The 18,766-nt window shown below is 38.0% G+C and overlaps 1 long non-coding RNA gene across 1 annotated transcript in view; it reads right to left on the bottom strand.

Annotated features, from left to right (window-relative positions):
* Positions 1–5,614: 5,614 nt before the first annotated feature.
* The window catches only part of LOC107540927 (uncharacterized), a 45,648-nt gene continuing 32,496 nt past the window's right edge, over positions 5,615–18,766 (bottom strand). Inside the window, exons 2-4 of the long non-coding RNA XR_015714262.1 lie at positions 12,839–12,873; positions 11,986–12,127; positions 5,615–7,039 (exon numbers count right to left, since the gene is read on the bottom strand). This is a non-coding gene — a long non-coding RNA (uncharacterized LOC107540927). The remainder of the gene's footprint in view (positions 7,040–11,985; positions 12,128–12,838; positions 12,874–18,766) is intronic.

Consider the following 18,766-nt stretch of genomic DNA (forward strand, 5'->3'; position numbering starts at 1 on the left):
ATAATATTTTCCACAAACCTCCTTCTAGTCAAATAATTGCCCTGCCTTTGCCCTCATATTTCCATCAGCTCTCCATAATCTTGCAAAACCCATCCTCTTCCCAACCCCCATTCCACCCACCTTTCAGCCTCAATATCCATCATCTTCAATGGAGACCAAGAAAACCAATTTTATCATGCCACTTACATTAAGAATGTTATAGGAGAAATACCAAATGGACATCCTCTGGCATACAGTATTTTGTGTTTCACCCTTTTCACTATAGGCTAAAAAATTTCCCCTAAATCATAAAACTCTAGGTTCGAATCTCAATGAGTTAAACCAATTTGGGGGTAAGCAATGAAAATCTTCTTGTGCTGCATTAAAACTCACACAAAAAACCCAATCTGGTATTCATTTACATTCATTAGAGTGGTGATTGCCTATGGCTATGCCTGAGAATGTATTCCAGCCTCAAGTTCTATTTTTAGACAAGTGCTCTGAGGATCATCAAACACCTGTCCTATTTAGCAACTGGAATATTTAAACGCCCTAGTGCTTTTAAAATAGCAGACAAGCCAACCACAAAGACATATTTTAAACAAAGGGGTTTCAGTATTAAAGATCATGATTTGAATTCTTTCAATGCTCTCTTAATAGAAATATATTCAGACCCAAGATAATATGAGCCTATGATGTCAAACAAGTCAAAGGAAGAAAAAATGGATTTTTCTGAAAACAAATGAAAAGAAACATTTCTTCCTCACCTCTCCACTTCAATTCCTTGATTGCAGCTCCTGAAATCAAGTAAGAATGGACCTGGATTCCATAAAATCCCCATTGGAATGGGGAAAATTTTTTTGGAGAAGTCTAATATGCCAAGATGTCTTTTGAGCTGGAAGGAATCTTCAGTGATTTCCCTGACCCTAGTCTAACTGCAGTCCCCTTGCTTAACAGAGCAGGAAAATTCGGCTGAGAGAGTAAAAGGGACAGTCCCAACATGGAAAGACTACCAAAGGAATCATGGCAACAGTGGGATTTGATATAATATGACTTGTATTCCTTACTCAGCACTAGGGTATGAAGCAAAACTGGTCTAAGTAAGCATAGTAACCCATCTGCATTTGGTAGAGGCTGGGTTACAAGTAGGTTTGTAACCCAGTATCAGTCAGACAAATATAAGAGAAATTTTCTATGGGGGATGATTTCTGGAAGGGATTTTAATCTCTAATAAAAAGAAAGAAGGAAAGAAAAAAGAAAGAAGAAAAAGGAAGGAAGGAAGGGAGGGAGGGAGGGAGGGAGGGAGAGAGAGAGAGAGAGAGAGAGAGAGAGAGAGAGAGAGAGAGAGAGAGAGAGAGAGAGAGAGAGAGAGAAAGAAAGAAAGAAAGAAAGAAAGAAAGAAAGAAAGAAAGAAAGAAAGAAAGAAAGAAAGAAAGAAAGAAAGAAAGAAAGAAAGAAAGAAAGAAAGAAAGAAAGAAAGAAAAAGAAAGGGGACTATATCTTCTTCTGGCTATGAATGCAGTAGCTTGAGGATGCAATTTCTGAAGCTACAACAGCCATATCGAAACCTGGCTATGACGAGCATTAAAATGAAGTTAGCCCAGGGAGGATGGCAGAGAAGATAGACAGAGTGATGGTCACTGATAGTGTTGAACTGCTGCACCCAAGTAGAGATGATTATCTTTAGACTTCTTGTTGTCTGAGATAATTGTCTTTAGTGTTGAAATATTAATCATTTGATAGTCATTAAATATTATATGACTTACAGTCAAATGCATTCCTATCATCTACAGACCCCCCTCCAAAAAAAGTCTGTGATAATTTACTATATTTGTGCTAGACTATGAGCCCCTAGAAAGCAGGAATTATGGTTTGATTGTCTTGGAAACAGCAATGAACCAGCACAGTCTAGAAAAACAGTAGGCCTCAGAATGTTTGTTGTAGCATAATGAATAGCTTAGCCTCCTTGGAAAATAGTTTGGTAGTTTCTTAAGGTCATAAGCTTACCACATGACCCAGCATTTTCACGTCTAAGAGTCTACCCAAGAAAGTCACAATATATAGTCACACAAAGATTTGTACACAAATGTTCATGGCAACATTATTCATAATAGCCCCAAACTGGAAACAACCCAAATATTCTTCAGCTGGTGAACAGTTAAACAAAATATTATTTCCTTATAATGGAATAGTATTCAGGAATAAAAAAGGAACAAAATACTGAACATTCTACAAAAAGACGAACTTCAAAAACAATTGCTAAGTGAAAAAAGTCAGAGACTACATGTTGTATAATTCCATTTATATGAAGTGTCCAGAATGGGCAAATTTATAGAAACCAAAAAAGATCAGTGATTGTCTGAGTAATCAGTAATACTGGGAGTAGGACTAGGGATTTGGAGGGGAGGGGTGAAATGTTTTAAAGCTGGATTGTGAGGCCCTGGCTGGGTAGTTCAGTTGGTTGGAGCGTGATCCTGATGTGTCAAGGTTGTGGGTTAGATCCCCGGTCAGGGCACATACAGGAATCAACCAATGAATGCATAAATAAGTGGAACAACAAATCAGTGTATCTCTCTCTTTTTCTCCCTTCCTCTCTCTCTCTCTAAAAATCAATCAAATTTTTTTAAAGAAAAACACTTAAAAAAAACTGGATTGCAGCAAGTGTTACACAACTCTATAAATTTACTAAAAATCATTGGATCATTCAACTTTCAATGGGAAAAATTTATCGTGTGTCAATTATACCCATTACAGCTGTTAAAAATAAAAATGTGACCAGTTATTGAAATAAAACAAAAATTTGTGGAGTTACTGAACCACATAAAGCCATCCAATCAAGAATATGATATAGACAACTGTCTACCTACTACTGCACATACAGCATAAAGAGGCAAAGATGTTGCCTTCCAGTGGGTTGAGAGACATTGTTCTGGCTGACTGGTTATAACAGCTCAGTCCAAAGTGAATGAGCAGATAAAAGAGCACTGAAAGCTCGAAGTGAGAAGCAATCACTGAGGGCTGGATTTTAAGGAAGATACTCTGAAGAAGCAGAACTTCAACCGGGTTTGAAAGAAAATGAAGTATTTGCGGCAGAACAGAAAACTGTTTAGCATATTCTGGCAGTGGAAAAACAAATTAAAGAAGAGAAAATGCATAATGTTAAGTGTTAGGTTAGGTGTTTCAGTTTTTGTTCAGAAAGGGCTATTCACAATTATTTAGATTTCAAATTTGTTAATGTTTTTGTAAGCCTTTGAGATGGACATCCAAATCCAATTAAAAATCTAATAATTGTTATGTAAAACCAGAAGTCACTTTCACATAGTCTATTATTTATGTTCAATCAACACATGTTGAACAGATTAAAATCACATAAGTAATTCTTTTTAAATACTTTAGTGAATTATATTTTATCCCACATTTTAAATTATACGTTTAAAAGAGTTGATTTTTTGGTAAAAATTTCAAACGTCTAAGCAGACACACAACCCTAACAAGTAAGACCTTCTTTGGCTCCTGCATAACTCTTACAGATTTAATAAATTATATATATAAAAATATGAATCATAACTGTTCTTAAATATCGCAAAACTGATTTTTTAAATTATTCAAATCCTATTACACATTTCTACTTAAGTCACATGTCTAAACCAAAAACATATTTCAAATGAAACGTGTAATCTCTGAGACTAAATAACAAATACAAACATATTCTTAATGATTATGTAAAATGTTCTTATATAAAGTCATAAGTACCATCATTTACTTCATTGTATTCATATTTAATTCTAAACCTTCCTGAATATCAAGACATTTGCTTAAATAATACGGATTTATTGCCCTGGCCGGGTGGCTCAGTTGGTTGGAGCATCGCCCCACACACCAAAATGTTTTTCTCTCACATCAGTGTTTCTTTCTCTCTCTTAAATCAATAAAAATATATCCTCAAGTGAGGATTTGAAAAAATAGGAGTGAGTTTTAAAATAATAATAATAATGGAGATTTATAATCTCAGGCAGAATTAATTTATTAAATCAAAGTCCTAGGACCTTGATATAGTTACTATTGTTCAGAAATTTAAGACCAGGAAGTATGACTTGAGATCTACATCTCCATGATTTTGCTGGAATCACAAAAGGACTGTACCTTTTTTATATAAACTATGTCAACAAGCCCATGCCACTCATCTTATCAATTTTAATCACCTAACTGGGATTTCTAGAGTCCTGTATCCTCACCCTGGCTGCAGTTAACTTTCTTCAAGCTTCGATTTGATTCCATTAATCTCTTAACTGCCTCCGGGGATTCTGCAAACCTTCCTGTTCTTTTAGTTCTGCTTGGATCTTGCATGCCTCTCATGTCTAGCTCTAGACATAGCCTGCAATCTTTTTAATGACACAATTGGCTTTGCAAGGAATCTAGCCCACGGTGCCCTATTTCCTTCTAAAGAGATCTCTTGCCAAGAGCAAGTGCCAAAGAAGAAGGTCTGTAAGGTCATGAAACTGATGCCCAAGTCATGGAAAGTTCAAGATGGAAGATAACCTACAGTGTTGGAATAGTCAGGCAGAGAGTGAGTTCAAGGGGGTCAAGGAAGACCTCACTGACTGGGCGGATTGACAGCAGTTGCCCGAGAGAGGGGGAGCAGAGAGGACAGCAGCTATGAGAATGTGGTCCTCAGGAGAGGGCTCTGGAAAGGGTTCAAAGGCTCTGGAAAGTTCATGATGATAAAATCCAGGGCAATGCCATGCCCTCATGTGGAAACTATGCAAGGAAGGTGTGGACATCACAGAGATTAAAAGATTTAGAAGGAGCCTAAAGTTAATGAATGAAGAGGCAAAAAGCATTAGGTAAAGTGAAGCATTAGGCAAAGGTAAAGTGAAGAAAAGAAGTTGATCCCAGAGTTCCAGATATCTAGTAGAGAGAAACCCACGGCAAAAATATCCCTGTTCGACACATTGTGGATAATCCAAGGATGTCTAAGCAACAAGGCAGCTGCCCTTTCATTTCCAGCAACATCTGAAACATCAAAATTTTTAACTAATAACAAGAACTGAGAAAATACAGTCACTTTAGAGATGGTAGTGATCATGGAATTTGATCTGCGACAACTTTAAATACAGTTTTATTGAAAATAATGTTATAAAATGTGATAAAAATGACAACCATGTTCTTTTACCACACTGAATTAACCTCATTCCTATTCAAAATTAACTTCCAAGGTTGATCTGCATTATCTTTTACATACTTGCAAATGTTTCTGAATTAGGTGGCCTTGCTTTGAACAGAAAAATTAAAATGCAATAGGCTAGGAAACTTTTCATTTCCTATTGAACTCCTAGCACAAAAGAGGAGGAAAACATATTATGTTCAACTAATTTCCCTAATCACTGTATGGCTTCATCAGCCCACCCTTAATTCAGATGTGCTTATAAATTTAGCAGAAACAAATGAAGACTAATTTAATCTGATCCTTGTTGGAAATATCGACTACATTTTGGGTGAAATTTTTAGTTCCAAACAGAGTTGCTATATTTACCAAATAAAACTACAGAATACTCAGTTAATTTGAATTACAGAGAAACAACTGCTTTTTTTGATATAAGTATGTCACAAAAAATTATTCATTGTTTATTTGAAATTCAGTTTAACTGGGTGTGTTGAATTTTATCTGGCAAGACTTGGATAGTGAGTAGAGTTTAGTGACTTGAAATCAAAGGGCCATGAACCAGGAATATTTCTTTGACAAATACCTCTAATAAGGCTAACAACCTGATCCAAATCACTAACCTCCTTCCACTCCTCATCCTTTACTCCCACCCTTGTAATAAATGTTTTAGTTTTAGTCCATATTTTAAGCAGCCAATCAGAGAGTCGAGCGAGTAGTAACTTAGAAAAGCAGTTCGGTTCTAATAGAAAATCAATCCCTTTATCATTCAGAAGGAGACATTCCAGGTTAAAATTCTTCATTTATGTATGTCAACACTTTCAGCTAATAAGAAAATTAAGCAGCCCTGGCCGATGTGGCTCAGTTGGCTGGAGCTTTGTCTGGTACACTAAGGGTAGCGGGTTCAATTTCCGGGGGTGCTTGTGGGAGGCAGCTGATTGATGCTTATCTCTCACGTTTATGTTTCTCTCTCTCCCTCTCCCTTTCTCTCTCTCTAAATATCAATAAAGACATATCCTCAGGGGAGGGTTAAAAAAAAGAAGAAAAGAAAATAAGCATAGTTTGTACATAGTTGTTACAACCTATTAAATCAGCTAAAAGTTTGCCAGTTTAATAACTAATTTAAGCCGGGCATGGCTCAGCGGTTGAGCGTCGACCTGGGATGCAGGCGATCGGGGTTCGATTCCCGGTCAGGGCACATGCCCGGGCTGCGGGCTGCAGCCGATCAATGACTCTCTCATCATTGGTGTTGCTCTCTCTCTCCCTTCCTCTCTGAAATCAATAAAGATATGTTTAAAAAAAGAAAACGATGGAACTAATAACTAATTTATATACCATATAAATGGAAATAAGTAACAGCAGATTATTGACTTCACATTGATCATTGTAATTAAAACCTAAAATGCTCAATTCATTGTGTGTCAGCAATAAAAAAAAATCATCCCCATTAAATGGATGTCAAATGCGTGAGAGTAACTGAAGTTCCTGGAGGAGGGAGTGATGAAAGGAGACAGAATCTCCGTGATAGCAGCACAAAGCGAGGAGGCGAGGGTACAAATGATCAGCAAACGAATGTGCGTCGAGATCTGGCCGCAGCACGATGACCTCCGAAGACGGCTGTGCCCTAATCCTCAGCGCCCGCTGCTACCTCGCACGGCAAAAGGGCCTGTGATTACAATGCAGATGTGATTACATTTAAGGACCTAGAAACGGGGAGATTATTCTGGATTATCTAGGTGGATGCAAACGGATCACCCGCGTCTTCGGAAGTAGAGAACCTTTTCTTGCTCTTGCTGCACAGAGCTAGAGGAGGCAGCAGGGACGGACTCGGCCCACCTTGCTGGCTCTGAAGGCACTGGAAGGGGCTATGAGCCAAGGAATGCAGTTGGTCCCCAAAAGCTAGAAAACAAGAAAAAGAATTCTCCCTTAGAGCTTGCAGAGAGAAACTCAGCACTGCCAACACCTTTATTTTAGCTCAGTGAGACTCGCGTGATAAATGTGTGTTATTTTAAATGACTACCTTTGTGGTCATTTGTAAAGGCAATAATAGAAAACTAATACATAAGGCTTGACTTTAACCACTGAGCTAAACTGGCTAGGGCACAGATACCATTTTTAAGTCACAAAATAAAATGGGAAAAGAAAAAAAAAAGGAGGATTCCAACAAAATTTTGTTTTTCTCTAGGGAGACTGTACTCTGTTAAGCACATACCAGGAATTCACATCTTTAAAGGATGCTTAAAGAAAAGATTTGGGTGTGCCTATGAATAGTTAATGTCATTTAATATGTGAGTAACCAAGCAGCAGTATCACTTTCTTATTTTTTAGAAAATTTTGTTTTATTATATTAGGTGTTTCAAAGGATCTTAAAGATAGAATAATCCAACACCATCCATTTGTTACATAAGTGCCTTTTCACTCATTCTTCGTGTGACATAGAAATGAATTGCTCTAACAAAATGAAGGCAGCATGCTTACTTGAATGGCAGTATGAATAATTCGAAGACACACTGATGCATTTATAAGCTAGAAAAGCCTTGTCTGTTGTCTGTAAAATTTCTCATGTGAAACTGAAGAAAACCCAGTCAGCAACAGAATGAACATTTAGCACTTTAATCTTAGATAATGAATTGGTTAAAGAATTTGATGGTAGGTATTAAATAAATCACATTCACCAGCGAATATAGCAGTACTGTGGCAAACATCTGACTTAAAATTCAATGTGATGCATTTGCTAACAAAGAGTGATCATGTAATTTAAAAGCATGGCTAGAAATTAACACGGTAACACTACATCTTTTCAACATTTTAAATTCTCTTCTTTATGGATAGATTCAGCATAGTTTTTAAAGAAAAGGCCCCCAAACTTGACTTCTCTCAAGTTGCCTCTCCAAGAACAGGTGATTAAATCATAACACTGTTTCTAACTATGTATGACTCTTACACATAAAATACAATATATACCAGTTGGGAGTATATTCTTTTCATGTACATCTGGGAATTATATAAACAAAACACAGCTAGTCAATGTTGGTTAAAGAAGGCATGCTTTGAACAATGTTTTGTCTACACATTGGGGGTTTCTGCTTACCTAATTTTCCTTTCTTGTTTTCATTTCTCAACATCACAAAGATTTTTCGTTTATTCTAGAGCACTCATCATGGCTCAACTTATAATTAGAAGCTAAGCATGATTCAGAATGTCCTCAATTTTTAGGCCTCCACAGCTTTGGTTACCTAGTTTACCTATGTGATGTCCGTATCAGTCAGCTAGTCAGCTGAACTGTGATCCTACATTGCAATGATTTTCCTCAGGAAAATGAAGATAGCTGGTCGGGTAGTCATTCTGAAGCACTTCCCTTTTGCATTTAAATCAGGTGCCTCTTAAATTCCAGCTCTTCCTTTTCTTATCTGTATTCATTCAGCAGCTGCTGAAACTGTACTATATCTTCCAAATTCTTTGGCATTTTTCTCTGCAGAATTGTAAAGCTAATATAAATCAGCCAAACATTTTTAGAGGTGGCCATAAAGGTCTGGAGGCAAATTCAATGGATTATACAGTTGCTGATGCATGATTCTGATTCAGGTCAGCTTTTAGGTAACTGCTCTCATTTGAAGGTCAAAGAAAAATCCATGTGAACTGATGCTTTCATTTGGATAAATCTGTAATAATTTGAGCCTGAAGATGTTTACTACATTTATTATAAAATATAAATATCAACACCTTCCAAAGACAACAGATGAATGCTCTGTGGCTAAAACCAACCAAGAGAAAAATTTTATGGATAGGCAGACTGCATTGATTCCACCGGCCCTAGGGGTTTTGCATTCCCTCGAGGTGTCTCCTCCGTCTGGTTGGCAGCTGGTGGAGGAAAGGTCAGAGTGACCTGCCCATTGATAAATAGCATAGAGGCAAAGTGGGGGGCTGGGAGTGGGGGAGAGCAGAGACTTAATAGTGGGAATAAAAGGAGAGGCCTCTGAGAAGATGAATTAATGGGTTCTGAATGAGAAAAATAACACTGGGGGCTATGGGAATGGCTAATATCCTAACTTTGGGTTATAATGAAATGTGGTTCATCCTTGGAATGGTTTTATTTTTACAATTTCTGATAATCTAAGTAAAGATTCCTATAATTCCAAATTTCTTCTCCAAAAGTTAAAGCATCTGTGAAATAAGTGGATATACTAATAGAGTTTGTAAAACAAACAAACAAACAACAACAACAAATATACATGTACTATTTTATACAGGGGTGGGCAAAAGTAGGTTTACAGTTGTGAGTATGCAAAAGGGCTTATTCTTGTATTATTTATTAATTATTGTATTATTTATTTGTATTATTTGTAAACCTACTTTTGCCTGCCACTATATATTATTTTAGTAATTAATTTGCAGACTTTCTCATTTTTTCATTCACTCCAAGTGTAACTTGGGATTATAACTGATGGATCTATATTTAAATTCTCATCAAGTATAAAATAAACATACACAATCCACTCATTTCAGAAAGGTGATATGGATAGTATTTTTTTAAAACATCAATAAAGATCTATTTCAAATTCTCACTAAAATTACCCCACAAGTGCTGCTATTTCTAAGGTTTATAGTTTTTAAAGTGAAAAACAGGGACACTTATATAAGTTCAGTATTCCGAGTAAAGAAAGAGGTAATTTTAAATGTTTGTCTAAATTTTAACTTTAGCATATGGTAAATTAGAGAAAAAAATTTATAGAATTTATAGATCTTTTAGTCTAATTCTCTTCATGCCACAGGTGAGGCAGTGATGTCCACTAACACTCACGTACCCAGGTTCACACTGCAAATTAAGGCCAAAGGCAGAAAGTGAATCCAGGTCTCCTAATTCCTGAGCTACCTTCCTTTCCCCTGTATCATACTTTACTAGAAAAATAATTTTTAAAAATCAGTAAACGCTCTAATGCCAAGATATTGCCAGAAATGCTCCCTTGGTGATGTTGTTTTCTCCTGGTCGGTGTTCAGTACAAGTGCACTATAATTAAAATTAGACAGTAGATACAGAAGAGGAAACATATGCTGGTACAGTTACCGTATTTTGTTAATGTGTGTGTCAAACTTAGAGGAAAAACTCTGGGATTCAGCTGCCCAGATATAAGTTATATTTAAAGAAACTGCTATTCTAGGAGACTTTTTCAAGCAACAAGAGAAAAATTAGGATGTTTCATTGTCACTGTGGCAGTAGGAGGAGAAGAAATTCATCAATTATTTCATTTTTTTTTTCTTTTGGTGAAAGGAGATGACCAACATTCAACATTCAAGACTGCATACATCACTATAAGAAATTACAGATATTTTCACATTTCTTTCTTTTTAAAAAAATTTTTTAAAAATTTTATTTGAGAGAGAGAGAGAGGAAGCGAGAAAGAGAGAAACACTGATTTGTTGTTCCACTCATTCATTGGTTGATTCCTGCATGTGCCCTGACCGGGGATCAAACCCGCAACCTTGGCATATCGGATGACACTCCAACCAACTGAGCTACCTGGCCAGGGCCTTTCACATTCATTTCTTTTTTCATGCCCAAAAGGATTAAGAATTGCTTAGGCATATCTGTCCCCAGGGCATAGATGACGAATGAATGCAGTGATGTTTGCCTTACGGTTTTCAGACTTGATTAAATTGACTGGTGGAGTAAATGTGTGTTGTAGTTGATAGTCTTCTAAATTTGATAAAGAAAGCTATAATTATAGCCAATCTTACCTGATGCTCTAAACAAAATATTTACAGTACTCGATGAGAACATTGTGGTCCTATTTATGACCTGTAAAACAGCTTAGGAATTATAGCTTAACTGTATGCCTTGATATGATTAAATATATATTTAGCTGACTACCTAAATTTGCATGACAGAAATAAAAATGGGAGCCAGTGGGGTTTTTTTGTTTTCTTGTTTAGTTTCTCTAAGAATTACTTAAGTTTGAAGTCAAATACAATTTTTTTTCAAGTAATGTCCATGAGAGAGAGAGAAATGAGAATAAAAGATACTATACTTTTTCTCAAAAAAGGGCTTTTATAATTTTGAATAGGTGCAATATTTAGGGAACTTAAATAAACTGTACCAGAAAGAGAGTTGGAGAGACTAGAATAAATACTGTAGCTATTTATCCAGTTTAAAAATAATCAGAATTTAAATCTTTCACTTAGATTTTTTTTTCATTTTTATCATCTTTACTATCTTTACATTTTTCCTTTAATTTTTCCTAATAGCACAAATCTCTCTTCCCATGATTTGAGTCCAGTTTTCATTTTCCACCTTCAACGGAGATAGAACCATTAGGTGGGGCCTATAATACAGAAAAGTAATTACCAGCTTACAAACAAACTCTTTGTGCCGTTCAGGAGGGCTGCCCGGCTGGTGTGGCTCAGTGGTTGAGTGTCAACCTATCCTGGGCAGGGCACATGCCCGGGTTTCGGGCTCCATCCCCGGGGGGGGGGGGGGTTGCCTGCAGGAGGCAGTCGATCAGTGACTCTCATCACTGATGTTTCTCTCTCTCCCTCCCCTTCCTCTCTCTGAAATCAATAGAACATTTTTTAAAAAGGAGGGCTTAGAAACACATTGTTCCTATTGAAATTGGGTATGCTGGTGAAAGTCCAGGCCCGGCAGTCTGATAGCAGACTGAGGTGTACCTTCCTCTCCTGGTCCCTTCCCTTTGTTTGGGGGTTGTTTGTTTGTTTAACTTACCATTACTGTTGAAAGTATTACAGACTCCTCCTATTTTCCCCCCACGGGCCCCTCCACCCCACTCCCACCCCGTTCTTTTTGTTATGCCTAAGGAGAAGGAACTTGCATTATTGTCACCTCCCAGTACCTTTTTATCCAATGAGAAGCAGTTAGGAGCCGGGTAGGGGGTAGTAGTGGTTTATTTTTCTCTCTGGTGAAAGTGCAGAGTAGTCATATGTAACTGCCACTTAATCCCAGTATCCAGAATTGAATTAGTTGGCCATACCCAGCTGTAATAAATAAATAAATAAATAAATAAATAAATAAATAAATAAATAAATAAATAAATAAATAAAAATAAATAAATAAAAATTAAAAAACTGCAGCCTTCCTTTGGGGCAGCCATGTGCCCAGATGAATACAAGGGTTTTATTAATAGAAAATAAATGGAAAATGGATTGGGGGGAAGAACTAGCAGTCTCTTCCACACTCCACACCACACATTCTAACAGTGTATTAATAATCAAATCAGTTGTGCCTAGAACCTGTCTTAGGAATTTCTTTAATCTTCATTGGACCCTCACTCAAAAGAACCTTATTCACAGTTTTCAAACTACTCAATTGTACTTCATTCAGAGAAAAAAATAAATTGACATCAAGGTCAATATAGAAGAAAAAATAAAATTTATAAGCATCAGATTATCTAGAAGTTACAATAAAATATGCTCTTCATATATTTTATAAGTGAAAACATAACTATATAAAGAGGTTTCACTATAGGGAAACATCTTATTTAAATTAATTTGCTTGTTATTAAATGCTTGGCTCTGATCTTTTTTCTAGTTACTAGCTGCAGGTTCTCAAAATAATATGAAGTGCTACATACAAGGACAGGACTTAGTCACAAAACTTTGCTTTGTTTGGGAATTCTAGCACTCGGCCAGTTTATTATCCTGCCAGAAGATTTCAAGGTGCTTCACAAAAGATGTACAATTACTTACCGACAGTAATGCAATCTGTGGTCCCAAGATAAGGCCTGAAAGCAGAAGGAAACAAGTGAGTCATTACAACTATTGGCTTCTATTTTTGATAAGATTATAAAGGCATGGCCTGCCTTCAGTCTTAGCGGCTTCCTATGTGAATATGCACGAAGAATGTAGGTGTGGTAAATAAAACAAAAGAAGTTATTTCAATACATTTTTACAACATCTTGCACATACTTTTAAACTGAGTTCACTGAATGCAGTATGATCTTTAAAAATATTATATTACATTAAAAATGGAAAGAAAAAGACAGCTCTTCTATGTTTGCTAAAATAAGGTCCTGATTTGGTGTCCTCTAAATTTCTCTCTACTTGTGTTCTATGTAGTATGATTTAAATTACCTATATGGAATCTTTTTAATATTTAAATGCTTTTTTTGTTGTTTTTTTCTTTTTGGCCAAGACTGTTGGATATACAGTCACTAACATTTCTAGGTCTCTGGGCTTTGTGTAAGAGTTAGAGAAAAATTAAATAAGGATAAGCTTTTTTTCTTCAAAATTATATGCTTTTCTGACTTACTATAGTCTCAAGCAGAGAGTCACTCTCCGATCCCCATCCTTCCGATGGGTTCACAGCTTTGTCACTGACATCTTGGCCTTCCTGGCCTTTGTATATTTTTGACTTAACTCTTTTTGCCTCTGGTAAGGACACACAAAAACCTGAAGTAATGCCTTGAAAAGATGACTAATGGTCAGAACGGTAAAGACAAATCTGGGATTTCCAGAGGGGATTTTCTATGATGAGCTTAATTTAATTTTAAATTAGAGATCGCTAGCAGCGCCTAAAAAATAAATCTTACAATGAGGGTTAATAGAAATCACAAGTACTTGGGGATGGTGAACGCACAATACAGTGTACAGTTGATGTACAATTGTGTGCCTGAAACCTGTAGAATTTTGTTAACCAGTGTCACCCCAATAAATTCAATAAAAAGGAAAACATTAGCTCTTCAAAAAAATAGAAATCACAAGTACTATACGGCTGAACTTTTATACTCAAGGGTTCAACACATTTTTTAGTGCTAATAACAGTATTGATCGCTAACGTTTATTGAATTTATCAAACATTTACTGTGTGTGGACACTGTTCTATGTACAGTATTGTATTTTCTTATTAAATGCTTACAACAATCTATAAGGTAGGAATCATTCTCTTTCCAGTTTTACTATTAAGGTAACTGGACCACAAGGAGGTCAAGAATTTGCCCAAGGTCACACAGCTAGGATGTGGCAGATGGGAGCTACCTACAAAAGCAGTCTTAATCCAGAACCCATGCTCTTGCTCCCAACACTAATTCATCTTCCTCGTTTGTTCATAACCTTAGTCAGAGTTGCAAAATAATATTCTTTTTAAAAGTAAAATTGAAGACATCTGGGAACCATTTGTAAGTTTTATAGCTCTATTTGGACACTATTTGGGTTGCTGCTTCCTTCTCTGGTAACTCTTCTCTACTCTCCTTCCTTCCGTATGGCTAGAGTGGGAGCACCAATTTGACCCTGTCTCCTACACCACCATTTTTTGATCCATGGGTGGGCATCTGACTCAAGATAAGCCACCAAGACCTTTTCCAGAAACTACAGAGTTGGTTGAGATTACAGTTTTAGCCTGGCTATCTTATTAAAGAATGAACACGTAAACTTGGAAGCTAGTAGCAGTGGCTGTTTTCTATCACATGGACAAGATAAGAGAGAAAACTGGTATCAGTGAAAGGAAAATAAAGTAAGACTTCACAGAAAAGCAGCGGATAGAAGGCAAAACCGGCCCCAGTTCTTTCCGTTCCCTCTCCTGGATACAACTCCCTCCACAGGATGCCTTGCAAATCTTTCTATCAAGAGGCAGAGCTTAGTGTCGCATGTCTTGAATCTGGGCTGGACTTGTGACTTGGTGAAAGTGCCTGAGTGCCAGTTTCAAGCCTGGATCACAAAAAGCCTTGCACGTTTTCACTTTTTCTCTTTCGCCCATCCACTCCCTGAGAACATACTTGTTAGCTTACTGGGATGGTAAGAAAGATCAGATGCCCCATCCAAGGCCTTCCTAACAAAGCCAGCTCCTAACTAACACACCAGCTGACCAAAGAGACATTTAAAAACCAGGCCCAAATGAACAGAACTACCCAACCACCCCATAGTCTCATGATTGTTATTATGAACCTCTAAGTCTAGGGTTATTGTTATACAACACTAAGTCTTGGTTAGTTAGACAGCATTAGCTGACTGACACAGGTCCCCGCACTGTTTCCATCCATGGTTCTGGAGCCTGGATATATCCCAGCACTAAAGTTCCATGGCTCATACTTGTGTTCTTATAATAAATTTTTCAGTTTGTCTTATTTCCTCAACTGAGGTGTGTATTTTTTGTTGTTGTTTTGTTTGTTTGTTGTTGGTTTATTTATTGTTGTTGTTTTTGCAACCAAAAGAATCCTAACTACGTTTTTCTGGGGTCTAAGGATAGCAGGGACAACATCTTACTCTTACAGAATCCCGTAAGAGGTACCCAGATCTGTGATAGGGTGCCTCAAGGATACTGGGTAGGGGAAAGAAGGGGTCTGTTAATCAGCTTCGAGTCAAGAAAACAAAAACCAAGTCAAATATTCCAATTAGAAGAAATTCAATTCAAGCAATTGGTTATGAAAGTAATGGAAGAGAGAAAACAGGGAATTAGAAGAGGGGGAGGGTGAAAAGCAAGAAGAATATATCCAAAGACTAGAAACTGCCAATGCTCCTGAACCAGGGTTCCCCAGCCTGTACGTGTCACTCACGGCACTAAGACACTATTGCAGGCGGCTCTGGATCTGCTGATGAGGTGCTGCCTCCACCAGAAACGGAATTTTGGCAACACCGTTCCTGCAGTAAATTTCATCGTTGCTGCCTGAGACACTATCAGAAACCGAAAGGCAGAGATGAATCCCTCTCCCTCACTTTAGTTAGTGCCTCCCATTAATCACCCTAACCAGAAGCCTGCTGGCAAGGGGCCCTGGGAAATGTACCTTGCAGACTTGCAGCCCTCTAGAATATTCAAAGAACAAAGAAGAGCAAACAGACAAATGACCAGTACAGGGGAGGTAGCAATAAACTTTAAGAGAAGTCTCTTGGAGGGTTGTTAAAGGATCCTCATGGTCAAACTAATGTAAAAAGAAGCTGAGCTACCTCCATTCAAGATCTTACAGAATTGGACAGGAGCATGTGAACAGCAGGTCTACTGCTAGCTGTGTGGACTGTGCAATGTCCCAGGGGCTCTAACAGAATCCTGTAACAGGGGAAGGGAAATCTAAAAAAAGGTTGGCAATGAATTTTTCCTTAACCCAGTAAAAGAGAAGTCAAGAAGATTAAATTTTATGTGGAGAAATAAAACCATGTGACATTTCTTATAACCAGAGCTTTCAAATGAGAGTCATACACACTATAGAGTGGTGGAGTCCCAAGAAGCCTCATCATTCCACCTGCCATGGATGGGGAAGGAAAGCGGGAGAGTTAATGACATGCCCAAGGACTGCACAGCTGTCACAAAGCCAAGTGACTGACTTCTGAACTAGTCTTCCCAGTGGTCCATGGGTTAGAAATAGATATACCAGGAGCCCCACTCTGAATGTTCCAGTGTGTTTGAAGCCAATTTTCTATTTTGTTTTGTTGGTGGTAATGTTGGCAGTTTTAAAAAATTATATAACTAATGTAGGAATATACTCTCATTGCAACAATTTAAACCTATACATATGTCTAAAGCATGGAAATGGAGTCCCTCTCTGCCACTCTCACTCACAGTTAAGACCCTGCTCAGAGGAGTCAGCGTAAGAGCTGAGACACTAATCAAGGAACAAGAGCCTTGAACTTGTACCTTTACTGAAACTTGGCCAACTGAAACCTGGATGGAGAAGATAAAAGCCTACAAAACTGTCAAAGGAGTGAACTGGTTTCTATTGTTTGTTTGATTTGTAGTATTGAATCTTCTTTTAGGGCAGACTGTTTCTTTGATCTGAAACTCCTGAATAGGCCATTTAATTATGTTAGTATTAAACTGATCCCTCATCTGAATAGAAGGTGTCTGAAATTGTGAGCCCCCCAAATTTGAATGTTTTAGTACAAAGAGGTTCACAAAGGAGGCTGCCTATATGGGTAAGCACACATATAGTGTTTAATGTTTAACAGGTATTATTCTGTTTGAGAGAAATGTTTTGCTTTATACAGTTGGCTTGAGATCTCACTACCCTAAAAATGCCAGTTATTCTTAGGGATAAGTGTTTGTATTTGTTTGTAGGCTTGCTGAGCTCTGAGAAACAGAAAACTTTGTTTGCTCTGGTTTTCTTCAGAGTCATGGCACATGTCAGTGCTGCTTTGAGGCACACGAGGTGGTTGGCAGCCTTCTGAGCACTGTGAGAGGGAAGGTCGCTTCACTCAGGCAATGGTGCCATTAATAATGGTGATGGTGAACGTGGACACAGGAGAGTCAGGCAGGGCAGGGAGGAAAGAAGGTGGTGGATACCTGCTGGAGATCAGAGCAGGCCTACTGCACAACAATTAGAAATAATCTGAGTATGAAATATTAATATGGGCCCAGTTTTCTTGTGTGTGTGAACTCATTTATTTATTTATTTATTAAAGAGGGAGGAAGGAGAAGAGGGAGAGGGAGAGGGAGAGGGAGAGGGAGAGGGAGAGGGAGAGGGGAGAGGGGAGAGGGGAGAGGGGAGAGGGGAGAGGGGGAGGGGGAGGGGGAGGGGGAGGGGGAGGGGGAGGGGGAGGGGAGGGGGAGGGGGAGGGGGAGGGGGAGGGAGGGGGAGGGGGAGGGGGAGAGGGAGAGGGGGAGGGGGAGGGAGAGGGAGAGGGAGAGGGAGAGGGAGAGGGAGAGGGAGAGGGAGAGAAACATCGATGTGGGAGAGACATATCGGTTGGTTGCCTCCTACAGCCACTCCAAGCAGGTACCAAACGCGAAACCTAGGCATGTGCCCTGACTGGGAATCGAACCGGAGACCTTCCGGTGCACAGCATGATGCTCCAACCAGCTGAGCCACGCCAGCCAGGGCAGGGCCCAGTTTCTAATCACAGATAGTTAAAGTTTATGGTATCCCACTTAAAATTTATATAAATATATATCCCTCCAAAATTTGTTGGGTTTTGTTTTTAAGGATATACGCCAACATAACAGGAGTAAGGGTACTTCCAAATACTTTGGTACTTTTACATTTGTGTGTTTTCTATTTTTTTTAAGCAATGTACATATACTAGTTGTGTACTCTTTAAGAAATTTAATAATTATCCCCAAAGAGGGAAACAAAAGAATATACTACATTTTGGTTAACATCAATCATCTGCTTTATTTTATGCTTATGTGATACTTTTTGAAGAGCATGTGAAAACATCTTTACTTTCCGGGATCATTAATTAAAATATAGTTTCTTTTCATTAGTGACTGGATTACCTGGAGCAGCATAATTTGTGTGTATGCTGATGATTTGGTAAACAGTCTTTTACAGTCATTTGGGGCTTGGTTTGGCTTACCTATTCTTAGGGGAAATGATAGGACTGTGATTGGAGAGCTTATCCTGGTAAATAGGTCTTCCTGCCACTGTAGTTACTTGTTTTGTCCTGTTTGCTACACAGTTAACAACGCTTCAGGGTTTCCAGAGTTCAGCAGAGCAGTCAAAGGAAGAATAAATAAGACATCAGTGTCTTCCTGTTCGCTCTGGTAGAAGGACATATATTCATGGAGTCTTAAAGTTGGACCTTCTTATTTAAGTTCATAGAGGGTGGCCAAATATCTTTGATTGTCCAACTTTCGATATTGTCAGGCCCTTTGTCTTTAAAAATATCATTTAAAAATAGAGGACTTTAGCCCTGGCCAGCATGGCTCAGTGGTTAGAGCGTCAGCACGAGTCACATAGGGTTTTGGGTTTG

Source organism: Miniopterus natalensis, chromosome 3, assembly GCF_054644295.1.
Source record: "Miniopterus natalensis isolate mMinNat1 chromosome 3, mMinNat1.hap1, whole genome shotgun sequence".
NCBI classification, from domain to species: Eukaryota; Metazoa; Chordata; class Mammalia; order Chiroptera; family Miniopteridae; genus Miniopterus; species Miniopterus natalensis.